The sequence below is a fragment of the Anolis sagrei genome, chromosome 3 (assembly GCF_037176765.1).
Source record: "Anolis sagrei isolate rAnoSag1 chromosome 3, rAnoSag1.mat, whole genome shotgun sequence".
In the NCBI taxonomy this organism is placed as follows: domain Eukaryota; kingdom Metazoa; phylum Chordata; class Lepidosauria; order Squamata; family Dactyloidae; genus Anolis; species Anolis sagrei.
In genome coordinates, this window is record NC_090023.1 from 29,693,608 (window position 1) to 29,720,629 (window position 27,022).

Genomic DNA, 27,022 nt, shown 5'->3' on the forward strand with positions numbered 1-27,022 from the left:
CTTGGTCCTGTTGGCATGTCAGCAGGTCGGGTCTGTGGGGGAGCCGAACAAATATTCCCCGCGCCAGATGGCGGAGGGGGGAGAACCATGGCTGCCTCGGCCACCAGGGTGTTACTAAGATGCAGCAGGTTACGTCCCTCTGTATCTTTGCTACAGTGCGGAGCAGCATGGGAAAGGGGGGAAAGGCATACGTTGTCCACCCTGTCCAAGTGTGGAGGAAGGCGTCCCCCAGGCAACCCTCCTCCGTGGAGGGGTGAGCCCTCGCACAAAAGAGAGGGCACTTAGCGTTGAACTTCGACGCGAAGAGGTCGACATCCGGAGTCCCCCACGCTCGGAAGAGTCTGTGGACCTCCTCTCCGTTCAGGGACCACTCGTGGTGTGCCAACGGATTGCGGCTGAGGGAATCCGCCAGCACGTTCTGCTCCCCGGGCACGTGCGTCGCTAAGAGATGAATCCCCCTGTCTATACACCACTCCCAAATCTGAATGGACAATGTCAGTAGGTTCGGGGAGTGAGTGCCGCCCTGCTTGTTCAGGTAGTACATTACCGTCGTATTGTCGGTGAGTATCTGTACTACCTGACCCGTGACCACCCTCTCGAAGGATTTTAGAGCTCTGTCGACTGCCATGAGCTCTAGAACGTTTATGTGGAGCTCGTTTTCTTGGCCTGTCCACATGCCGTGAGCTACCAAACCTTGAGAGTGTGCCCCCCACCCTGTCAGGGAAGAATCTGTGGTGACGGCTCTCGTAGCAGAGGGGATGTGGAAGGACAGGCCCGAGCAAGCCCATGCAGGGTCCAACCAGCACTGGAGTGACGAACGAACCCAGGGTGGGACCGATAGTTTGGTCGACGGGCTGTCCAGCAAAGGATTGAAGGCGGACAGGAACCAGGACTGTAGCGGGCGCATGCGAAGCCTGGCATACGGGATGGCCGATGTAGTCGACGCCATGTGTCCCAGTAGCACTTGAAGCTGTCTGGCTGTCACGTTGGGCTCGACCCGAATCTGTTCCACCAGGCCTGCGATGGTGACGAAGCGGTCCTCTGGGAGGTAGGCCTTCTCGCGGACCGAGTCCAGGAGCACTCCGATGAACCGGATCTGCTGCGTCGGCACCAGGACGGACTTCTCCCGGTTGAGGACGAGACCTAGGGACTGGAGGAGAGACAAGACCATGGAGACATGTGTCTGGAGCTTACGGTAAGTGTCTGCCACAATCAGCCAGTCGTCAATGTAGGGGTAGACCGTGACTCCCCTGGTCCTAAGGTGGGCCATCACCACGGCCATACACTTGGTGAAGACCCTCGGGGCCGTAGAAAGGCCAAACGGGAGGACATTAAAACAGTAGGACTGACCGTTAATCCTAAAGGATAGGAACCTTCGGTGGTGTGGGGCGATGGATATATGGAAATACGCGTCCTTGAGGTCGACGGTAGCGAACCAGGCGCGTTTAGGAAGAAGCGGGGTAATGGAAGCAAGAGTCACCATTCGAAACCTTTTCGGTTTGATATGTTTATTGAGCTCTCGCAAGTCCAAAATGGGACGCAGCCCACCGCCTTTCTTAGTCACCAAAAAATAACGAGAGTAAAAACAGAAGGGAGCGGAAGCGGGATCAACCATGGAAATGGCCCCTTTGTCTAGTAACATTTTAATCTCCTGCATGAGTTGCATAGAAAACTGGGTGTCTCTGAACAAACCAACCCTGGGAGTATCAACAAACTCTATAGAGTAACCTCCTGAAACAATAGCTAACACCCAACGATCTGAGGTAATCTTCTCCCACTCAGAGTAGAACCCAAAGAGACGGTCAGTGAAAAAGGGCAACGGCCCTGAAGGAATCCCCTGAACTTCAACCTCCAAACAGAGAGGGAAGGGTAACTTGGGTAGCGAGACCATGGAGGGGCATGCAACTGAGGTTGTAACCACTTCAGAGTTGGGCAGGGGGGCGTCAAAGACGCTTCTTTGAGGCACCAGGAGCCTTGGACTTTCCCTGGAAAGGTTGTGCCCTTGGTTTCTGTGAGTAGGGGGTTCTCCTCCCCCCTTGGAACCTAGACTGGCCCCCGAATCTGCTCCTAAAGGGTGTAGAATAGGAGTTACCAAAAGGCCTCCGGTAGGAGGGGGTACCTGGTTGCCACCTCCCCTTCTGTTGAGTGTATGGCTGCCATGTGTAGCCGAATTTGGATGCGGACTGCCTTACATCTTGCTTTTGCTTAAGCCGGTCATCGGTGTTGGGATTGAACAACCCCTCCTCGTGGAAGGGAAGGTCCTCAGCGAGGGCCTTCCCTTCCTCCGAAAGGTTTGCGGCCCGTAACCAGGCGTGCCGCCTGATGGAGGTGGCGGTGGCGAACAAATTACCAGAGGCCTCCGCCATGTGTTTTGCGAAGTCCTTCTGGAGCTTCGCGAGGGCCAGAGCTTCGGTTTGCAGTGCTCTAGTGAAGCGCTGGTCTTCGGGTGGTAAGACCTCTATGTAGGGTAGCAGCCGATTCCAGAGGAGGGTCTGGTACCCTGACATATAGGTTGCGTAGTGGGCCATACGCGTGAAGAGGCCCGCAGAAAGATAGGCCTTCCTCCCTAGCGTGTCCAGCTTCCTACCCTCTCTGTCAGGGGGGGCAGTCTGGGAAGGCTTGGAGCGCTTCGATTTCGACACCTCGGCCACCACCGTGTTGGCTTTGGGAGGCGCTAAAACCCATTTAGCGGTGGCCATATCTATCTTATACATAGAGTCTAAGCGTCTAGGCACCGCCGGTACCGACGAGGGGGGCATATCAATTATTTTGGCCAGCTTTAGTAGGTATGGGAGATGTGGAAGGGTGGAGGACACAACCACATTCTGTTCCTCCGAAGGGAACATTGGGTCCTCCACGTGCTCCGGGGGTTTCGGAGCGGGGATCTCCAAGGCCTTAATCATTCGTTCCACTAAAGCAGCGAATTTATTAAAGTCTGCGGGCAAAACATTGTCCTCACCCCCCAGCGGCTGAGGAGCCTCATGTGGCTCAGCGTCCGAGTCAGTGTCTGGTGGTTCTACGTCGTCGTGGGTCACTGGGTCAGCGAGGTCCGTACTGGGTGCCATCAGTGGAGTAGTCGCAGCCTGCAGTACGTGCGGAGGTGCAGCCAAAGGAACAACAGGTTGGTCCATTATGGACAGTGCGCCAGCAGGGCTGGGCCCATCCGATATTCCCAGCTCTGCCCGACGAGGAGCCACAGTAGATGTGTGGTTTGGGTTGGTGTCTAAGGCTCCACTTGGGGGAGCGGGGTCCATAACGGATACAGAGGCCACTGGCCTGGCAGGCGTCGCGGGAACCATCCCTGCCATCAGCGCCGTCGACAGGTGCTGGGGTGCTGTTGGAGGAGGCATCGCCAGATGTGAGGGCACAGGCACGTAGATAAGCTGTCCCGTCGGGCCCAGCTGCCAGCACCCCGGTGGTGGCGCGTGGGCTGGCGTGTAGATTCCTCTGCGGCGGGATGGGGAGCGCGAGAGTCTCGAGCTGCGCCGACGCCTCCTGCGCGGAGGGGAGGAGGAGGAGGAGGAGGAGGAGGAGGAAGAGGACGAGGAAACGCGCTCTGCTGCTAGTGTGGGAGCGGCGTCGGTGGTGCCGAGATCTTCCACTCCTCCGAGAAGGCGATCGGGAGCGCCGCCTGCGCCTGCTGGAGTGGCGCATGGATCGGCCTGATCTGCACGACCTCGCCTCGGGGGAGGGAGGATCCGCAGGCGGAGGCAGCATCGCGGGTCCGTGGCTCCCTTCCGGTACCGCAAGGCTCCGTACCGGCATCGATCCCATTGCGGCGCTCGTCCCAGCCAGCGCCGGGACGCTAGGACCCTGAGTGGGCAGGGCTTCAGCAGCAGCATGGATGGGCGGAGTGTCCCTGCCGGCCTCTTGAGGGGGCGGAGCCCCCATCTGTTCAGGGCTCGCGGCTGGGTTTCTCGAGCTCTGGATCCCAGCCGGGATCGAGGCCGCATTCGGCCCTGGAGAGAGGGACGTAGGCATCAGAGGAGTTCCTCCTAGAGCTGGAGGGAAGGCGGAATCGGGAGGCAGAAGCACGGGCATCGGAGAATCCGGTGCGAGGAGTTCCCTCGCCTGCGACGCGGAAGGCGCCGCAACAGGAGAGGTTGCCGTAGCATCTGCAGCCGGCAGAGGTCGCACAAGGCCGCCCAGAGCCCTCTCAGCGAGAGGCGGGGGGGGGGGGGCGGAGGCCTTGGCCGCGGTTCCCGCTCTTTTTGCAACCGCTTTTTTCGGCAGGACAGGGTGGCCGCCATCTTGGCTGCCCTTCTCCTTAGGCTTCTTGGCCTTCTTCTTGGCCCGAGGATCGTCCCAAAGGGAGAAAGGTAAGTTGGGGCCGGGAGAGGGCCCAGCATGTCCGGGGGGTGGTGGAGGAAGAAGGGCTTTTTCATATAAAGCGGCCTTAAGGCGCACTTCTCTATTCTTCCTCGTTTGGGCAGTGAAAGCCAAGCAGACAGCACAGGATTGGGCCAGATGACCCTCGCCCAGACAGGCCAGGCATAGGGAGTGGCCGTCAGTGTCCGGGAAGGTATTGGGGCAAGAGGGATTGGAACACCTCTTGAAGGAGGTAGTAGACATGATGGATCGTCGAAGAACGGACCGGGTCAAGGGCTGGAGAAGTCAGAATAGTCAAGCAGTCCGAGTCAAGCCGGTAACAAAGCAGTCCAAAACACTAACCAATACCTTCGTCAAGCCAAACAAGTAAAGTCCGTTAAGGAGATAATCAGTCCGATAGAAGGAGTCAAGGTAGAGATAACAAGCAAAGGGTTCCCAAGCTATCCGAAGCGGAAAAGAGAACTGACGGCTGGCCCCTCCCACGGGCTACTTATACTCGGGGCGAGGTGGGTGGGGCCAACCGGGAGTCAAGTGTTTTTTCTTATTTCTAGAAGGTTCCGAAAGCTATTGCGCAAGCGCAGAGATATCATATGTGCGATTCACAGGGACTACGACAGGAAACTATTGATCTACTCACATTTGCATGTTTCAAACTGCTACATTGGCAGAAGCTGAGGCTAACAGAGGGAGCTCATCCCACTCCCTGGCTTCGAACAGCAGATCTTTTGGTCAGGAAGTTCAACAGCTCAGTGGTTTAATCCACTGTGCCACCAAGGTCTAGAAACCACAAATAGATTACTCATCATTACTGGTCAGCCTATTTAGCAAGTCTTGCCTCTGCTGATTGATTATCAGTAAATGAGTAATTTTTAGAAGTATGCCATATATCTATATACCAGTAAATATGGAAAATACAAGACTGGCCATCAGATTGGGAAAAAATCAACTTACATCCCCATACCAAAAAAGGGAAATGCTAAAGAATGCTCAAACTTTCTTACAGTGGCACTTATTTCACATGCCAGTAAGGTAATGCTAAAGATCCTGCAAGGAAGACTCCAGCAATACATGGAGCAAGAGTTGCCAGATGTTCAAGCTGGGTTTAGAGGCAGAGGAATGACAGACCAAATTGCCAATATCTGCTGGATAATGGGAAAAAGCAGGGAGTTTCGGAAAAGCATCTATTTCTCTTTAAAGCCTTTGACTGTGTGGATCACAATAAATAGTAGCAAGTTAATGGTGGTATCACCAAATCACCTTGTCTGTCTCCTGAGGAATTGGTATAATCACCAAGTAGCAACAGTAAGAACAGACCACGGAACAACTGACTGGTTCAAGATTGGGAAAGGAGTACAGCAGGGCTGTATACTCTCTCCTGACCTATTCAACTTGTATGCAGAACACATCATGCGATGTGCGGGGCTTGACAAATCTAAGGCTAGAGTTAAAATTGCTAGCACAAACATTAACAACCTTAGATATGCAGTTGATACCACTTTGATGGGCAAAAGTGAGGAGGACCTGAAGGGCCTTCTAACCAAGGTGAAAGAAAAAGTGCAAAAGCTGGGTTGCAGTTAAACATAAAAAAACCCAAGATTATGGCAACCAGACTGATTGACAACTGGCAAATAGAGGGAGAAAACATGGAAGCAGTGACAGACTTTGTATTTCTAGTCGCAAGGATTACTGCAGGCGCAGACTGTGGCCAGGAAATCAGAATATGTTTACTTCTTGGGAGGAGAGCAATGACCAATCTCGATAAAATAGTAAAGAGTAGAGACATCACACTGGCAACAAAGATCCAAATAGTTAAAGCAATTGCATTCCCTGGAGTAACCTATGGATGTGAGAGCTGGACCATAAGGAAGACTGAGTGAAGGAAGATAGATGCTTTCAAATTGTGGTGTTGGAGAAAAATTCTAAGAGTGTTTTGGACTGCGAGAAGATCAAACCAGCCCATATTCCAGGAAATAATGCCTGATTGCTCACTAGAGGGAAGGCTATTAGAGGCAAAGATGAAGGACTTTGCCCACATAAGGAAAAGACAGGAAAGCTTGGAGAAGAGAATGATACTGGAGAAAAAGGAAGAGGGGCTGACCAAGGGCAAGATGGATGGATGGTATTGACCTTGAAGGGGGGGGGGGGGTGGCAATGACTGACAGGGAGTTCTGGCATGGTCCATGAAGTCAGGAAGAGTCGAAAGTGACTGAATGAATAAACAACCACAAAATACCTGGGTCACAGTCAAATAGAGGTCGTGAGTGGAAAAGTTTAAGAAGCCCTGGTCTAAACAATAATTAATAATTCCAGTTCAGTTTTGGTTACGCCATGATAGGCTATTCCAGTCATTCCCAACTGCATAAGTTTTACCATGTTTAAACAAAGTCAAGAAAGTTATATTAGCACAGGGCTTAAGGAAGAAAAACACAACACATTGAACAAGGCCTTCTATAACATTACACTATGGATATTTTTTCAAGCTATTACTTTTTCTCTAGATAAATAATAAATTTGTAATGCAGCTTATGCCTCTATTAACACTATACAATGTGGGAGGGAGAGTCAAGTGTCAAGTGTCGATATGAATGTAAAAGGTTGGCACAAGACATTCCAGACTGGCAGAGGACAAAAGAGCTATTAGTAATTCATGGTGAGGGTCTCAGGCATTTACAGAGGAAAGGGGAAAGTTTGTTTTAGAATTTTAAATCTCTGATTTATAGAAGGTTTAATATGCATGTGACAAGGAATGAAGAGGATTACAAACTGAAGCAGTGTGTGAAAAGATTACCCAAATGAAACAAGTTAAATTGAAGGTGCGTAGAAGTGTTGTCTCAAAAAGAAGCAAACTAAGAAAAGAAAATTGTACTTTATTTAGGTAGCAGATATTGGTAATTTCATTAAAATATAGAGGTATTGCTCATCATCTTTTGAAACAACAATGATGGGCTGGAAAGCATGCTTATCAAATTTGCAGATGACATCAAATAGTGTGTGGGGAGGTAAACAATAACTCAATAGACAGAATTGGAATTCAAACTGGCCTTAAGATGTTGGAAGATCTGAGTCAAACCTTGGAAATTTTCAGCAGGAATCAATCCAAGTTACTATGCCCAGGCAGGAAAAATTAAATGTACTGGAGAAAACTGCAAGTGCCATCTAGTTCAACCTAATGCCATGCCAAAATATACACCTAAAGCACTCTATTCTTGGGGACCTGTGTACGTTAGATGGGAAGTTAGATCCAATTTTATATCACTATACCAAACTGGAAGCTCCTAAATCAGTGGTTCCCAACCTTTTTTTGACCAAAGACCACTTGACCAAGGAACACTTTGACCAGGGACCACTCTCCAACATTAGCACCAAAAGGGTTATGAATTAATTTTTTGTCAACTTTAGATTTGGTTTGGTTATTTGGGGTGCTGATTCAAAAAAATGCATTGGATAGAGCATATCAGCTCTAGTTTCAGATACAGTACATATGTATGCCATCCAGTAGTTGCCATCTGCTTGCCCACAGAAAACCATATTTAATCATTTAGATATGATGCGGTAGTAGTGATCTTTCATGGGTAGTCATCCCTTCCCCTTCCTGACATGACATCCCTGTTGCCCCAGCACTATAAGAGGGTTTTGCAAGACCAGCCACTCTCATCGCCACATGGTTTTGAGGCAACGGTGTAGTAATGCTTAGGACCATATTTTTGTTCTTGGGGACAACTGGTGGTCCACAGGTTAGGAACCACTGACCTAAATGAGTGAGTTATCTTGGGAGATGGGATCCAAGTCTGAAATTCATGTCTGTTTCATATACACTTTGTATACATAGTCTGAAGATAATTTTACACACAATATTTTAATAGAGTTGCATGTAAAACAAAGTTTGTGTGCGTCAGGTCATCAGAAAGCAAAGGTATCACTATCGCATCCACCTATTCAAACAATTTTTGAGTATTTTAAAGTTCGGATAATAGATGAGCAACCTGTATTACAATTCCTATAGGTGGTCCTGAGGTTTTTACTAGAAGCAGTAGTCTTGAGAATGTATACAGAAGTAGAGAAGTATTGTAAGGAGTTGGAAAGCCAAAATGTTTAATTTCACACCACAGAATGCACAATTGGCTTGATTTCATTATTTTTTTGAGAGAGAAAACAATAAGCAGGGCTCTGGGTATCCACAGAAGAAATAGTTTGTTTATTTTATCTCTTTGCTCCCATGCTCCCAATCTTCTAGGTTCCTCTAATGCCCTTTCCTTTATCTGTCTCTCAATTTCACCTAATTTCTCAAAGACCACCTATTTCTCACCCTTCACCAAACTATTTCTTTTTTGTGTGTCTTTTCCCTGATGAGCTTGGTGTCTGCTGTCCTTCCCATTCAAATTTCCCAACTTCAACCTCACAGTTGCATTCCCCAACTTCTGTTTTGCTGACTTTGTTATACTGGCCCTCCTATCTGTGCTCCATTCCCCCTTATCCAAACATTGCCATTCTCTTCCTGCATCTCACTCTCCAATTTAATCTCTGGGAAAGACAACAGGATGTTGATCCTCACAGTGTCTTCCATGCAAGTAAATCCACCGGTGAAGATTTACTTGCATGGAGTGGTCCAGTTAAGACTTTTTTTTTATTTCATTCACCTTCAAGACTATAGTGAGTTTTTCTATACAGGCAGTTCCCCAAATTAAGAACACAATATGTTCTGTAGGCTTGTTCCTAAGTTGAATTTGTTTGTAAGTCATATGGGAAACAATTTTTCCCTAAAGCAAAGCAAACAATTGAATATAGTTCTCAATTTTACCAATGACTCTTCTTCAAATTTGCTAAGAGCTTATTATGTTTCACTCAGCTTGGGACAGAGTTGTAATTGAGGCTGGGAAACAAAAGCCTTGTGGGGTGACGTAATCTGAGAAAGAGGAACCTCTGTGTACCAGGTTACCATTATACTGCTTTTACACCCACCCACCTACACCCACTGCAGCTGCGTGCAACTTAATGATGTCTAGAAGAAAGCTATTTATATCCTCATTGAGCCTGCCTGTGACACCGTTATTGTGTTCCCATCCTCAAGAGGCATTATTCAGAGAGCATGACATGAAGAGATGCTTCATACTACAGAAGAGCAGTTTCCAATAAATGATCCATTGTACCAAAACATAATGAAAACTTCCTGCTCCCAGTTAAGAACTCTGAAACTCTACCTTTCCTTCAATCTTAGGATTTATGGAGAAATTCACACAAAAAGTCTTGCTGAGTTCAATGGGGCTTCCTTTTGCTTCATTAAAAACAAAATAACAGCATTTATTTTTTATTATTAATAGATTTGATACGCTATGCACATTTTTTAAAAAATCAAAAAGAAGCAAAAATGGATGATAGGTGTCAGGTTTCTTCCCATTTTAATTTTATCACATTTTTTGTAACTACAGGAAATCAATTATGGTGAAAAGGATATAATTTGGTTAAATGAAAAAAGTGTGTTCTATTTACTGTATAGGGAATAGTTTCAGATAGAAACAAGGAAATACAAAGAATAAAATGAATCTGTTCTTTCTTAATTATATGTTCTTTTGGTCTAATTGATTAAGCTGTGTGCATCTGAGTATTTATTTAATTGAAAAGGGGTTAAAAGTGTTTAAATGTGGAGACCAATCCCTTTTTTAATTCATTGGCAGTCTGGCCCTCTTTTATACAATCTAAACCATTTTTCACCATTTGAAATATATCCTAGCCTATAGTTAGTAATCAAACTGAACATGCACAAAATGTTTCCTAAATGGAGTTCTCATAGTGTACAACTTTCCACTGTTGTTACGTGTTTTCAAGTTGTTGGAAATAGTAACCTTCTTCAAGCCTCCACTAGTAATTTGTTTGTGTATGATACTGTTTGCATACTGTATCGTGTATCTATGTTTTGGTAAGCAGCTTTCCCTTTACTCTATGTTTTTTGAGGTTGTGGGAGGGGCTGCAGACCACATGATCAGATCTGAGACTGCTCTGATCTCTGACTTTATTAGACTCTCAGAGCCCTTCCACACAGTCATATATCCCAGAATATCAAGGCAGAAAATCCCACAATATCTGCTTTGAACTGGGTTATTTGAGTTCACATTGTCATATATTGCAGTTCAAAGCAGAAAATTTGGGATTTTATTCAGCTGTGAGGAAGGGGCCCTAGACTGTTATCTGCTTAGACTTGGACTGTCAAGAGAAAACTCATGTTGCTATTTATTGCAAGAAAGATTCCCTGTGTTATCTGTACAGAGAAACTACTTTAAACCTATCTATATTTGGATTGACAAGATATGTTTCTGTATGATGAATACATGAAGGTTGTGAGTAAACCAAATATGTTACTTTTAATGAAGTCTACTTTATTTTTGTTTCTTGAGAGCATGATATAGAAACAAGATGTTTTATGGGAAACTAGATGTTTTGGGCACTGAAAAAAAACCACTTCTGAAGAACTGCTATGCTCTGTACATTGGCATAATCTCTATTCCTAACTGAGACAACCAAGTTATCAGTCTAACAACTGAAAACCAACTACATGTATACCACTAATGAGAACATTTTATTCAAACAAGGTTTTTTTTGGGGGGGGGGGGTTGCTCTTCTCTGGAAGATCATACTTTTTTAAAAGGTTGTGATTTTCAAATGGTGGGGAATGCTATTTTTCTTCAAAAGGTTATGGAGATTCTAGTTTCCCAAAACAAGTAGACTTATTATGGTGAATTTATCATAGCATTTTCTTGGCAATATTTATTCAGAGGAGTCTTGTCACTATCTTCTTCTAAGACTGGGAAAATATGAGTTATCCAAGGTCATCCAGGTGGTTCCCATGGCCAATCAGGTCTGGTCTCCCTTAGTCCCTAGTCCAACACTAAAACCACTATCCCACATGGTCTTTCACAACTCTGAATAGAAGTTTTCTATTGGGCAGATGAAGAATAAAAATGATAAAGAGTATTTTGTAGAATCTCTGCAATTCACAGAAAGCGTAAGATCTTTCATCCAGAATTGCATTTTTGAAAAAAAGCTACATATGAATAATGATTGGTTGAAACCATGAAATGAGTTCAAATCCTATTGCAGTATCAAAATGCTGATAATTTTCATAACGCACAAACAAACATGGATAAAGGTATGTATTGCTGCATGCATTACGGCAACAAGTATTTTCTAAGGATAAAGAAAAAGGAGACATTTGGACACGGAAAGGAGGACATTGCAACAGCCCTCAAACTCACAGAATGCTTCAACGCAGGAGGGCCAGACACCTCCCAGTGTGAATCCGCCCAATGAAGACATCGACCAGTCATGAGCCGAACAGAAAGACATCCAACACAAGGCACCATTTTTATTGAACAGTTTTGAAGCTGATGAACATCACAGGAACATCACAACAAGACAAAGACAATTCTCATAAGACTCTTGGGCATATTTGAGTGATTTAGCAAACAACAGAGCAGCAAGTACAATTTCTCTGTAGTTCATTGCATTGTTGGGTACTACTGAACTTTCTGCATTGCTGTTTGCCATGAACAATTCCCCACTAACTGTTGCTTCCTTGTCTATTTGTCTCTGTAGATCTTGTGACAGTAATGTGAATGTTGAGTGGCTACCTGGTTGCCTGTGGAGAGACAAGACAAACATAAGGGGAGCCATAAAGAACAAGCAGAAATTAAAACAGACAAGTATTGTAAATGGATATTCACTTATGACTGGCAAATACATACTCATGAAAGATGGTTAACAGCAACATCTCCTCCTGTGCTTCAAGCATCATCCCTATTTTCTTAAATATTCCTAATATCTTTATTGCTAGAGAAGGAAGGAAGGAAGGAAGGAAGGAAGGAAGGAAGGAAGGAAGGAAGGAAATGCAAGTTGACTGTATGCCAGCATTTGGAAATTCACTCAGGCAATACTCACTTTTCCAATGTTCAGTTTTGCAGTGAATGCTGTTTGCTTTTCCTTTCAAACGTTTGGCGCTCGTCCTGCAAGAAAGAATGACTCACAGGTAGTTGGGAACTGGATTTCGTAGGGAGAACAGAATGCTCAGTGTTGAACAACAAAAGTGGCTGTGTGTCTCCCATAGACTTCTCCAATAAATGGTGGGGATTTCCCTGGGTTGTACTTAATAACCCCAGTGTGCTGTCTGCACAGCACCTAGTGTCCTAAGTTGGCTTGTGAAAGAGACTCACATGTGAATTTATTGAAAAAAACAAGTCCTGTAAAACGACTACATGGTTAACTATTACAGGGCAAAATAATAGGAGAGAAATATTGCAACCATGGCAAGTTGCATGGCAGATAGAGGAAGAAACTCTCTTGCTTACCTGTTTGGGTGTCCAATTGTACTCGAGTAGAGTTCTTCTCATATTTGCATCTGGAGTCCTTCGGCAGTGCATCTGTAACGTTTCTGGTAAGACAATCACTAAGAATCCATTCTTTCAATGTAAGCTGCTAATTGTAAAGAGTTTGTCTCTATTTAGAAAGGCTCCTTTTCATTGTAGTTGTCCATCATCAACAATCTTATTAGCACGTTTTGGCATTTAGAATCAAAGGATCATAAAGTTGGAAGAGACTTCAAGGGACATTCAGTCCAACCCCATTCTGCCAAGAAGCAGGAAAATCTCATTCAAAGCACTCCCGGCAGATGGCCCTTCAGCCTCTGTTTAAAAGCCCCCAGAGAAGAAGCCTCCACCACACTCCGGAGCAGTTCCACTGCTGAACAGCTCTCACTGTTAGGAAATTCTTTCTAATGTTCAAGTGGAATATCCTTTCCTGTAATTTGAAGCCATTGTTCCACATCCTAGTCTCCAGGATAGCAGAAAACAAGCTTGCTCCCTCTTCCCTATTACTTCCCCTCACATATTTATACATGGCTGTCATCATGTCTCCTCTATCCCTTCTCTTCTGAAGGTTAAACATGTCCAGCTCTTTAAGCCGCTCCTCATAGGGCTTGTTCTCCAGACCCTTGATCATTTTAGTTGCCCTCCTCTGTACGCATTCCAGCTTGTCAACATCTCTCCAGATTCCAGCTTGTCAACATCTCTCTTCAACTTGTTACTTTTATCATGCATTTGGCTCATAGTTTTGATATTTTCCAATCCTTACATCCAAGAAATAAAGAACTATTTAAAGCCTGGAAACATTTTAATGCAAGCTAAGTTTTTATTTGAAGCCTAGCAGGAAGGGAATTGCAGGAAACAAGAACGGTAGTTGCAAAGTAGGCAAGTTTTGCATGGAACAGAACCATGCAAAAGATTCCACTTAGGACAAGAGCAATGATGGGAAGACTGCCTATAAGGTTTCTTTTAAATGTGATTATTAATGGTCAAAACTAATAAAATGAATCGGTTTTACCTATTAGTGTTACTATAACAAATATGAGCTTTTTACTTCAGTGCAATTAAGTTTTTTTTACAAAAAAGAATAAAAAATGTTTACAATTCTGCAAATGCTCAAAGTTGCATCTCCATTCCACACATCTCAATATATGTTCTGCATTTAATCACTGTGTCATTGATTAAAATCATGTGTTCCACTGGCTGTCGGGCAGAAAATGACAGTTGTCTGTCTTCATTTATCAGGTATTTTCGTAGATGATGTCTTTTGCTAAGAGAATGTTATATTGTCACAGGAAATATCAAATAAAAAGATATAAGGGCAGCAGAAATACTAAAATCAGAATAATCCAGATTATAGTACTTTTGAATCTATGTATGGATGCAAAAAAATGAACAGAGAAGAAAGCTAACAGGAAGGACATTAGCTCATGTGAAATGTGGTGCTGGAAGAAAGTTTTATGCATATTAATGCCTGCCAAAAAAACAAATATCATGAACCTAGAAGGCGAAATGACCAATCTGAGGCTAACATATTTTGGACATATCATGACTCACTGGGCAAAGATATTAATGCCTGGCAGGAAGAGAGGAAAACCACATTCCTAATGGACTGGTGCAATAAAAAGGCACAACCCTCAGTTTGTAAGAACTGTGTTGGAAATCACCATAACTTAATAGTACCTTGATGACAAATAATAACAATGAAGCACACTGAGTGTTCTGGTATGGCTGTACCAGGAGCTCCAGCTTCTTTTTCTTTCTTTGAGTGTTTGCATGTATTTCAATGTTCAATGCATTTTGCAATAAGGTGGCTTCCCTTGGTTTGCAGTTATAGGGCCAATGACCCATCAATCATCATTAGGTTCTTTAGTTCCTCCCCTTTTTCTGGTTCTCACAGAGAAGCCTTTCGTACAGGGTGTGAGTCAGTTCCACCTGTAGAAAGCTTCGTCTTTTACAGCTTTTGCTGGGGGAATTCAATCCTACAGCTCTACAGAGAAGCATAGCTTTTGCTGGGGGAATCCAGTCCCACAGCTTTACAGCCAGCCTTCGCTGGGAATTGAAGACCTTCTGTCCTCTTGGAAATCTACAAAAGGACTCTGTTTGGTAAGGACCACTTGCGGCAGCCATAACGCAATTTGGACCGGGTGTAGGGGCCCACGCCAGCAGAGCCTAAGACAGATTGCCCAGGTAGAGGTCAAGGATTTCCCTGATAGAGAAGAAACAGTTCATGAAGATAGTTGCCTGTCCCTTGTGGGCAAGATTAAGAAAGCCACCAGTTGATTCAAAGCCTTGAAGTATTTGTTTGATTTATTGTAGACCTAAGCACTAATAAAGAACTTTGTTAAACTTTCCAAGTTTCTAAAGACTTTGTTTAGGGAAATCTATAGGGCTTCTAATTCGAAGCATCCCTGGCGTCCCATTGGGCATGCAGAGCACGTCCTGTCTACAGACCTTTTCACAGGCCCAGTGCGTGACAACACACGGAGAACTGAATAAATTCAGCAGCAAGCAACTTTATCCATCTTAATTCAACACCAACACCTGTTCCAGTTTTTCTTTTTCATTGACAGTGTCCTACCAGTATAGGAACTGTTATATTACTAGTAGTCTCACGACATCTTCCCCACCAGTACAGTTTCACTTTGTGCATCAGAACCAAGTATCAGAACCAAGTAGGAGTATTAACCCATCAAACAAAGACAAAAAAGCAGTGTAAGTTCTTCAGAATTGGAACAGATTTGCTATGAATACAGATGGCTCCTTATAACAATGACATGTGAGAAGTACAATGCAAAGTCCATGTGTCTATGGGAGTTGTAATTTGGTGAGAGAAAGAGAAAGCTAAAGACTGTGATTATTACTATTAATAATAAATACATCACACAGTCCTAGACACTTGGGAAGTGTTCGACTTGTGATTTTGTGATATGAAATCCAGTTTATAGGTTTCATTTCCTGTGACATACTGCGTTTTTGTGTCAGTAAAATAATAATAATAATAATAATAATAATAATAATACATCTTTCTTTATATGCCACTTTTCTCCCACAGTGGGGACCCAAAGCAGCTTCCAACATGTTAAGAATATAATACAAAATCAAACAACAGTCGAACGTATAAATATAAAATATTGTAAGCAATCAAGATAAAACATAAATAGGCATTTAAAGCAATATATGTTATTGTACTGTCATGTCATATGTTATTGCAATTAACACAACTCCCATGATTCCAGGGCACTGAACCAGGGAAAGTAAACTGCATTAATTCTACAGTGTAGATCAGTGGTTCCCAACTGGTCAATATATGTTTTTATTGCAGACACAGATAGAATAATATCACAATCCATCACTATTTCAAAATACATATCAAATATTATTTTCTTAGTGTTCTTAACCTTGCCTATTCCATCTCCCACTTGTGTCTATTGACCAAAGATTACTTGACCAGGGACCACTCTCCAACGTTAGTACCAAAAAGATTATGAATCAGTTTTTGGTCAACTTCAGATTCAGTTTGATTATGTGGGATGCTGCATTGGATAGACAACATCAGCTCTAGTTTCTGACACAGAACATATGCCACCCAGTAGTCACAATCTCCTCGCCCACAGAAAGTCATATTTAATAAGCCTCGGCACTATAAAAGTGTTTTCCGAGACTAGTCGCTCTCGTCGCAACTGTGTAGTAACAGTGAGGCTGCAGACCATATTTTAGCTCTTGCAGACCACTGGTGTTTCCATGGACCACAGGATGGGAACCACTGATGTAGATGCATCCTAAGGAAATGTTAATGTGGGATTTTCTTGGCATAGTTTGTTCAGAAGAGGTTTGATATTGCCTTTCTCTGAAGCTGAGAAAGTGTTACTTGCCATGGTTAAGAGAAAATTTGAACGTTGGACTTGCGGTGTCCTGATCCGACATTCTAACATGACACCACAAACCTATTAAAATATTTTTTTCTCTATATCTTCAATTGAAAGCCAATAATGATACTTCATGAAAAGAGCCAATATCCTAACTTGTGTCAGTGCCAATTGCCCGTAAACCTCTTCTTCAGACACAGAGGAACATCTGAGTTCATCTTTTCATTCTCCGAATCCTCTGTATGATCCAAAGAAGCAATATTTGGCAGATTGTGCCTCTCCTCAGTTCTTGGTAACTTGTTTTTCACAGTACAGACATGGGCTGCAAAAAAGCCCGTCATTCTAACACAGTGGAAAGGCCCCTATGCGTCGGAAGAAAATGATCCTTTCACATAATGTTCTGGAAACATCAGTGCTGTTCCCACAAAAAGGAAATAAATACAGCAAACAGGAGAGTTAAAAATGGACCATTGTAACATGGAGCCCGAAATAATTGAGACATTATTGTCTCTAACCCCCTCTCCCCCCGTCCCTAAGTACCAAACGAAGAAAATATGCTTAATGTGTTCAAAAGCCCTTTGGAATTCAGAGGATTAGCGATTCCAAATTAATAGGCAGTCTGAGTTGTCAAATCAACACTTCCTGGCACTTGTACTGTAGTTTGACAACTACATTTAAAGGAGTTGCCATAGTGCTCTCTCTTTCATTATTCTGAATACCAACAGGAAACTATTTAAAAAAAATACATTGTAAGAAATCTGTGCTTCAGAAAGTAATCACACTTCAGAATACAGCTTACGGTTTCAAAAGTTTTGATGTTAAACTATAAAGATTTGGAAAAGGCTCTGCATTGTCTTGAAAAACTGAAATAGGGAGAGAACGGGAAGTCTGATCTGGTCACGGTGGTCCACACTCTTGTAACATCGCGAATAGATTACTGCAACGCATTCTACATGGGGTTGCCTTTGAAGACTGTTTGGAAACTCCAACTAGTCCAACAGGCCACAGCAAGATTACTCACCAGAGCAGAATACAGGTAGCATACTACCTCCCTGTTATGTCTGCTCCACAGGCTGCCGGTCCACTTCCAAGCACAATTCAAAGTGCTGGCCTTGGCCTATAAAGCCCTATATGGTTCCGGCCCAGCTTACTTGTCTGAATGTATCTCCCTCTATGATCCACATCAGAGTTTAAGGCCATTGAGGGAGGCCCTGCTCTCTATCCCGCCACCCTCGCAAGCGCGATTGGTGGGGACGAGACAGGGCCTTCTCGGTTGTGGCCCCCTGCTTGTGGAACACACTCTCCAATGAAATTAGGTCAGGTCCATCTCCCCTCTCCTTTAGAAAAATGCTCAAATCATGGCTACCAGGCATTCGGGTAGCAGGCTTAGCAATTGCAATCACTCATGAGATTTGACAATGGACAGGCCTCAGACTGGGACTCTGGATGTTGTATTGGATTCGGACGTGGTTGTATTGTTGTTAATAATATTTTAATGGATATTTTATAATTTAATGTTTTAACCAGTGTTTAACTTGTGTATATTGCTCTTGTTTGTTTTGTTGTTGGCATCTAATTGTTGCCAGTTGTAAGCCGCCCTGAGTCCCATCCCACCGGGTGTTGAAAATGACAGGATATAAATATTTGAAATAAATAAATAAATAAAACAGGTAATCAGAAATGGTTTGAGGAAAAAACCATCTCTTACTTATTAATTCTATGTTACAACCTGTTAGTTCTAAAAACCAGAAACCATGGGGCTAAAGCTAGTTGTTAGCCTCAGATGATTCTATTCTACACTAAAAAAATGAATGTGGTTTGACACCACTTTAATTCTCATGGCTCAATCCTGAGAGGCTTTTCTGCCAAATCATGCTAGATCAGGCATGGGCAAACTCTGGCCCTCCAGGTATTTTGGACTTCAACTCCCACCATTCCTAACACAGCCTAGAAGTCCAAAACAAAGTTTGCCCATGCCTGCACTAGAGTCTCACCAAACTACAAATCTCATGGTTCCATAGTATTCAGCCATAGCAGTTAAAGTGGTGTCAAACTGCATTCATTCTAAAGTATAGATCCACTCCTAGAGTATATCCATTGAAAGAACGGCACTCGCTGAATCAACACTTATTTCAGACCCATTGATTCCCAGCGTTGACTGTAGATGGGACTAACAATAGGATTTAACCCATGATTTCTTCCACTGGATATTTTTCTGTACTGCAACCTGGCAACCAACCTGGGTCTACACTAAATAAACTAAGGATAAATAGAACCATAGCAACAGTGCCATATTTATTTAATTTATAGCCTGCTTTTTCCCAAAAGGGAAACAAAGCAACTCATGCTCTACATGAAATAATGTAGTTAAATTATTCTGAAATACAAAATTTAAAATGATTAAACAACCAGTTTAAAACAATTAAACATATTAAAACCTACCCATTGCACTATCCCAAGTAGTTAAAAACAGAAGCCCTGTTTAAACAGATATTAGCTTATTGAGAAAAGGAAAGTAGGAAGGGAGCCAAATAAGGTTCCCTTGGACAAAGCATGTGGGCTCTCTTTACACAAGAATTAGTAGCATGGTACGGATAACACTTTAATGACAACTTTCCTATATGCATTTCCTACAACTTGTGCTGCAGAGTGACAAGTTTTCTTACTCCTTGGCAGAGTTCTTCTACTTTAACAAAGGGCAATCTTGAGTCTCCATGTGATTGTTAAAGGCAAGATTTGAGGACTCCAGCCTGACGAAACTCCCCATTTTCCTGGCATAGGTAAAGGTAAAGGTTTTTCCTGACATTAAGTCCAGTTGTGTACAACTCTGGGGGGTGGTGCTCATCTCCATTTCTAAGCCGAAGAGCCAGCATTATCTGTAGACACCTCCAAGGTCATGTGGCCAGCATGACTGCATGAAGTGCTGTTACCTTCAATCTACTCACATTTGCATGTTTTGGAACTGCTAGGTTGGCAGAAGCTGGGTCTAACAGCAGAAGCTCACCCCACTCCCTGGTTTCAAATCAGTGACCTTTCAGTGAGCAAGTTCAGCAGCTCAGCAGTTTAACCCACTGTGCCACCGTGAGTTTTCCAGCATAACAGGGTGAAGTTGCCTTTCCGAGAAGCTTCCATATTAGAATCATAGAATCACAGAGTTGGAAGAGACCTCATGGGCCATCCGGTCCAACCCCTTGCCAAGAAGCAGGAAAATCGAATTCAAAGCACCCCTGACAGATGGCCATCCAGCCTCTGTTTAAAAGCCTCCAAAGAAGGAGCTTCCACCACACTCCGGGGCAGAGAGTTCCACTGCTGAACAGCTCTCACAGTCAAGAAGTTCTTCCTAATGTTCAGGTGGAATCTCCTTTCTTGTAGTTTGAAGCCATTGCTCCACGTCCTGGTCTCCAGGGAAGCAGAATACAAGCTTGCTCCCTCCTCATAGGACTTCCACTCACATATTTATACATGGCCCTCATCATGTCTCCTCTCAGCCTTCTCTTTTGAAGGCTAAACATGCCCAGCTCTTTAAGCTGCTCCTCATAGTGCTTGTTCTCCAGACACTTGATCATTTGAGTTGCCCTCCTCTGGACACATTCCAGCTTATCAACATCTCCCTTCAATTATGGCGCCCACCGCCCAGAACTGGACACAGTATTCCAGGTGTAATCTGAGAAGTGACTGATCTCTAGGAATTGCTTAGTCTTCAGCATCACTTTATGCAGTCACACTGGGGAACCTAGAGATGATTCAAAACCATGAATAATCAAACCTACAAAAGTCAAACCCACAAACATGGAGGACCAATTGTACTCTTAAGACTAAATTCCCTTTCCTTGGGCAACTGTGCCCCATTCTATAGTGTGCTGGTCATAGACCACAATAAATCATTGATTGATTGACTAAACTTAGTTTTAGTCATGGGTTTGACCCTCTGATGCCAGTGGGACTTACGTAAACAGTGATTTTAAAATCCATTCATTTCAATGCCGCTCCTCTACCACTAGACTTAATTCTTAAAAAGATCACTCATAATTTCGGCAAACTTATCATTCACATTTTATTTTTCAGGTGATTGTAAAGATTCAACATGAATTTTTATTTCACAATCCATTTATCTATCGTAACTACTGACATCCCAAAGAGAATTTGTCTCATTGGGAAGAAGTTTTCCGCTTGCTTCCATATGGAAACTAGTTGTTACTCTAATCTTATAGCAAACATTTTTTTTGTTACTAAGAGCCTGCTTTGTTTATACAAACTTCCACTTAGATTCTTTAAAGTAGCAGCGCCAGCTATGTATCTCTAACTTCCTACAGATGAAAAGGGGTAGTTGGTAGATTAGCCAATTGTACCTTTAGCCACCCTTTAATTTATTCTCATTTCCTATCCCACTCCTTTTGACTAATTCTTGCTTCCTTTAAATTATCTCTATCCATAGGAAAAGAAATTGGATGCATCTTATAAGAAAATATTCTATTGTCTTCACTGATGCATAGTAATACTTTATGTTTTTAATCTGGTTGTTAAGATTTTAACTGAATAATTTTACATTCATTAAATTAATTAATTAATTACTCCTGGTGGCACAACGGATTAAACCACTGAGCTGCTGAACTTGCTGACCAAAAGGTTGACAGTTTGAATCTGGGGAGTGGGGTGAGCTCCTGCTGTTAGGCCCAGCTTCTGCCAACCTTTTGTAGTAGTTTGAAAACATGCAAATGTGAGTAGATCAATAGGTACCACTTCTGCAGGAAGGTAATGGCGCTCCATGCAGCCATGCTGGCCACATAACCTTGGAGGTGTCTATGGACAATGCCAGCTCTTTGGCTTAAAAATAGAGATGAGCATCACCTCCCAGAGTCGGACATGACTAGTCAGAGGAAACCTTTACCTTTATTTTACTAATTACATCAAATAAATTAAATGTATTTAATTGTTTTATCAATTAAATGTATATCTTTCCTGTTTGCGAACAAATGGCACTCAAGGTAGTGAACAGTGCTAGAAGCATTGGCCATAGATACTAAAAATATCCTAAATTAAGTAAGGGAAAAGGGAAACATTTCACTCTGGAGGCAGATAATGTAAGAACGTAAACATCAAGAGCACAGATTTCATGGACAGACTGTGGTGGCAGCCAATTTGATAGTGGCAGTGTGGGTGGAATGAGGAACAAAGGGTCTAAAACACATTTTAAAGGTCTCATGGGCTCCATGCTGCCAACCTCAGAGTGCTTTTACCAAAAAAAGGAGAAACAGGAAGGTTAATGTACAATCAGTCATCCTTTCACATTTGCAGTTTTGACGTATGCAGATCTGATTATTCTCAGATGTGATTAAAATGTTCCTTCAAAGAAAATCTAGGACCTCTGGTGTGATTCTATGGTCAACTTACTGCAATCAAGCTGAAGTACCCAGAGATTTCTGAGATTACACAACCCTATATCCCAGAATATCGAGGCAGAATATCCCACAATATCTGCTTTGAACTGGGTTATATAAGTCCACACTCGGATAATGTAGAAGTTCCTAACTTGATATTCTGGGATATAGGGCTGTGTGGAAGGGCCCTAAAAGATTTTCCTGGTCCTCCAATGAGACTCTACATTCAGCTTCCAGTAGAAGTTGACTGTAGATTACAGGAATTGACAAACTTTGGCCCTCCAGGTATTTTGGATTTCAGCTCCCACAATTCCTAACCACCGGTGAAGTCCAAAACACCTGGAGGGCCAAAGGTTGCCCACATCTGCTGTGGAAAGACCTCTGAATTCCTAGAGAAGTAAAAATTTAAAAACTAGCCATTTCTTTACTCATGGTTTTCCACTTTCACGGGGGTCTTGTGCCCCAAACCCCAATGAATGTGGAAGGGTTAGGGTTAGGGTAGGTTAGTAGGTTAGACCTGCGTTGCTGTTTCTGTTATTTTTGTTGTGTAATTTGAGTCATTTTCAACTGAAGGTGGCCCTACCACAGACTTTTCTTGACAAGATTTGTTTGGAAGAGGTTTGTCATTGTGTTTCTCTGAGGCTGAGAGAGTGTGACTTTCTCAAGGGTCAAAAGCCATGGTCTCATCCTTGATAACGTCAAGTCTCTGTATAACCCCAAGCACATTTTAACAAGGTGATTCAAACTTCAAGACAGATTTCGTGAGTATAACAGAGGGCACATCATAAAAGATGTCAAGTCATGGCTGTCTTTGCTTATGCAACATGCATCACACAGATTAGGGTTAGGGTAGGTTACATACATCATGTGAAGTAGGAGAATGTGGCAGAGGGAAAGCTTGAAGTCTATGTGCTAAAGAAAAGGGCTACTTTGGGTATTCTTAACATTGTTATCAGTAATTATCCGATATCCTTATGTAGAATGTGATAGAAGGAAAGATGTCCAAACACATCTCCTTCTTTGAGCCAACAAGAGCTTTAAGATTGGCTGGGGAGGCCCTGCTCTCGGTCCCACCACCTTCACAAGCGTGATCGGTGGGGATGAGAGACAGGGACTTCTCAGTGGTGGCCCCCCAATTGTGGAATTCCCTCCCCAGTGACACCAGGCAGGCCCCATCTCTTCTGGTTTTCAGAAAAAAAGGTAAGACATGGCTCTGTACACAAGCGTTTGCAGAATGAATTATTACTGTTTCAACACAGCCTGAATAAGGATTATGAGCAAGGGTTACATATGAATGGAATCATGTACTTTACATGTTTTAATCTGTTATTATTCTATGTGTTTTATTGTTTAACTGTTTTAACTGATTTTAATATATGGGATAGGATTTATAACTATGTTTTAAGTACCATTGAATCTTGCCAGAGTTGTAAGCCAGCTTGAGTCCTCCTACGGGGGTGAGAAAGGCGGGATATAAATGAAGCAAATAAATAAATAATAGAACTCTAGAAATTTTAGTCAAAAAATCAACTAAAAAAACCTAGGTCAAAATATCCATTTGTCAAGGTAAGGTTACTGAAAAATCACGCTAGAGCTTATTTTCAAAGCAGGTCTTATTTTCAGGGGGAAAGGGTAGATGAGGTTGGCCTATACATGCCTATGACCTACGGTAGTCATGGTAACTAATTACTTATTAAACTAACTGGTGAGAATGCAAGAAGAATGAATATCCAGATGAGCTTCTCAATAGACAAATCATTAGGGCGAACTTGTGTTCCTGTATATTAGGATTGTGCACGGAACTGTTTTCCTTCGGATCATCCATTTTTCGTTACGTTCGTTACTTTCAGGAGCACGTAATGGGAAGACCCCTCCTGGTATGAAAATCAGCTCTACACTAAAGCAAGCGGGAGCTACTCACCTACTTTTTGTGAGCAGCCTCCCTGTCTTGGAAAGAGTGTTTGTGTAGTGTGCAGGCCCACGAAGCACACGTGCCTGCTTGCAGCTGAGCATCTTCTTTAGAGTATAGAAACAGAACTTGCCTCATTATCTTGGAAAGAGTGCATATGTGGCATGCAGGGACAAAAAGCGTGTGTGCGTGCCTGTAGCCAACTGCTTCCTCTTGAGTAAGAAACAGGTAAGAAGACTCCTTAAAGCACGCACCTGCCTGCAGATGAGCACCTCTCCTCTAAATAGCTTAAATGCCTAAAATGACAGGAAGGGGAGCCTGGGAAGGGAAGTCCCCCCCCCCCCCCCAAATAGAAAACTGATATTTCAGCACCTGAGAGGGAAAACAGATATCTATCCTTATGATTTCAGGAGGCTTCCAAAAAACAGATCGGGGCCCCCACCAAAAGCCAGGACATGAAATGAGTCAAATCTTACCCCAAATGCACAAGCTTACTGTATATACAGAGCATTCTCTGAAAAGTACTTAAAACAATGTGCTTTAAAATGCAGATAAAACACCTATTTTATTACAAAGAAAATTCAACAAAGAATCACTAGTTCGGTTGAGATGTTTCTGATTTCCACTTATGGCAATTGCTTTGTTCCCTCTAAATATAACCACACTACTCCCAAGATGCCTTTGGTGCAGCATGAGGTATATTGGATTTGTTTGGACTTTCACATTCTGTGGTTCCAGATGGATAAAATGAACACTCGGAATTGGATTCCTTTTTATAAAACTTATTGCATAATTGCCCATCTGATCTAGCCTCAGTGTTTTGAATACATTGTACATTTTATTCTGTACCTGGTTTGCTATGTTTGTGAATACTTCTAGTTGGCCCTCAACCTCCATGAATTCTGCATCCACCAATTCAAACAGCCATAGCGGGTATTTTTAAAAATAAATAAATAAAGATAAATCTTGATTTTGTCATTTTAAATAATGAACATCGTTTTATTACATTATTGTATATAGTGGGAGTACAGCATCATTAGATTTTGATATCCTGGATATCAAACCACAGTGATTAACAAAGCCCCACTATACTTTGCAAATGTTATTGCAGTCTTGTCCATTTTTAATTGGTTTCTGGTATTTAAACTTTAAATAGCAGTAACCAATGGAACAGGATGGAACAGATTAAGAACTCTGGTCCAAAAGCAAGGTGTTGGCTGCTGAAGCAGATGCACAACTGCATTGCATCCTGTCAGATCCCTAAAACCTGGAGAAAAGCAAGAGTCATAGTCATATTGAAACCAGGCAAAGACCACAATGATCGAAAAAGCTATAGACCAATCTCCTTGTTGTGCCATTTTACAAAGTTCTGGAGAGACTTATTTTGCATAAAATTATGGAAAAAATTGAACGATGTATGATTCCACAGTAAGCTAGCTTCAGGAAAGGCAAAACCTGCGCAAGTGTTGAACCTGACAGCACAAAGAAGATGGTTTTGAAAAGCAGCAGATTACAGGAGCTGCCTTCATAGACCTGTCAGCAGCTTATGACACTGTAAATCATCTTCTCCTGAGAAAAAACTTGTAATATTACAAAGGACTACCACCTCACCCACTTCATAGGAAATCTGTTACAAAACAGTAACTTCTGTGTTGAATTCCAGGGCCAATATTGCACCACCTGACATCCGAAACGAAGTAGCAGCCAATAATGAAAGGACCAAGACAGTGACATCTCCGGCCCATCCTCTGTTCAGATATCAGCCAGCACGCCAGTGCCTTAAATCAAGAAATAGTTTTCTAAGATCTACAGAAATACTCTCGGGGCCACCTCAGCAAGCGAGAGGCCAAAAGTGGCAGGCTAAATCTGGAACCTCAATCAGTAGCTGATACCAAATTAGAGACTTCCCCCTGGGCACACAGAAGACTGGGTGACTCGGAAGGCACTGAACAGACTGCACTTTGGCACGAGATGCAGAGTTAACCTTAAAAAATAGGGCTACAAAGTAGAGTCCATGACATGTTGAGTGTAGAGAACAGCAAACCACAGACCACCTATTACAACACAGCCACAACACCAGATGCACTCCAAGTGGCCAGCTACTGGTCAAAATGACAAGTTTTTTTTAACATTGTGCTTTTTAAATATATTACAACTGTATTCTTGGTTCACTTCTGATACGATAAATAAACAAAATTTGAACTTTACACCAAAATAGTTTTTTAAAAACAAAAATTGAAGTCAAAATAGAAAATATTTTAAGTAAATAAAAAGGCATGGGCATCTTAAGTAGAGTTAAGTCCACAAGTGGCCTTTTTATTTTACTACAACTTCCAGAATCCCCCAGCCAACCTGACTCCTTGATGTGGCCATTAGCAAACATTAACTGAGTAGTTACAGAAAAATGCTGATCAACTTATGCTGATAAAAAGCTTTTGTCCCTGTTTTGGCCATTGGAGAGAGAGCTGAAGGAAACTGCTTCTGGCAACTGTTTTTTTTAAGGTAAATATCACTGCTTGTACTTCTTGCATTTCAATTTCCTGGGAACCCACTGATTACACTCCCATATCCACCCACTCAACCGAAGTAACACTTCATGCATCCTATAAAGTAATCTTTACTCCACAAGAACTAAATGCTACATATAGCTGTGAGTCTTGAAAGTGCCACAAGATTATCTGATTATTATTTTTTTTTTAAAAAAAACAAATCCATTTAATAAGGGGTGCATATTCTAGCTCAAAGCAGAAGAAATTTCATACCTATGGGAAACAAATTAGAAATTGAGCACACTGTTTTAACATAGCAATGACAGCTTTTTTCTTCCAGAAAAGTTTTGGAAGAGAAGGAATAAGTTAACACCTCTCTCTCTCTATTATGATGACACCTCTGGATCTATCAAAATCACTTCAGGCTTTGCCACTTGCTTCAATGCCCATGTTACAAAGGAAATAATGGATCTCTTTTAAGTACTATTTTGTAATGCCAATCTTCTTGAATGTTTTGTTCTTTTAACTTTCAAATATGAGTTTACAGGAGCAAATCAGAGCAGCAACCATGTTCCTTTAAGTTAAATTGGACACATACCTAATTATATTTCCAATGCTTACAGAGGGACTGGTTGATTGCTGCAAGTTTTTGGCAACAAACATTATAAACAAATACAGAAAAGACCCTTTCCCCTTATAA

General features: G+C 42.8%; 1 protein-coding gene and 1 long non-coding RNA gene across 5 annotated transcripts in view; both read right to left on the reverse strand.

Moving 5' to 3' along the window:
- SPATA13 (spermatogenesis associated 13) overlaps window positions 1–27,022 on the reverse strand; it is a 237,369-nt gene that overhangs the window by 74,639 nt on the left and 135,708 nt on the right. The window lies entirely within an intron of this gene.
- On the reverse strand, window positions 11,667–12,549 carry LOC132772137 (uncharacterized). The gene is made up of 2 exons (XR_009631143.2): window positions 12,259–12,549; window positions 11,667–11,959 (listed from the first exon to the last, which is right to left on the reverse strand). It is a non-coding gene; the product is annotated as an uncharacterized lncRNA (long non-coding RNA).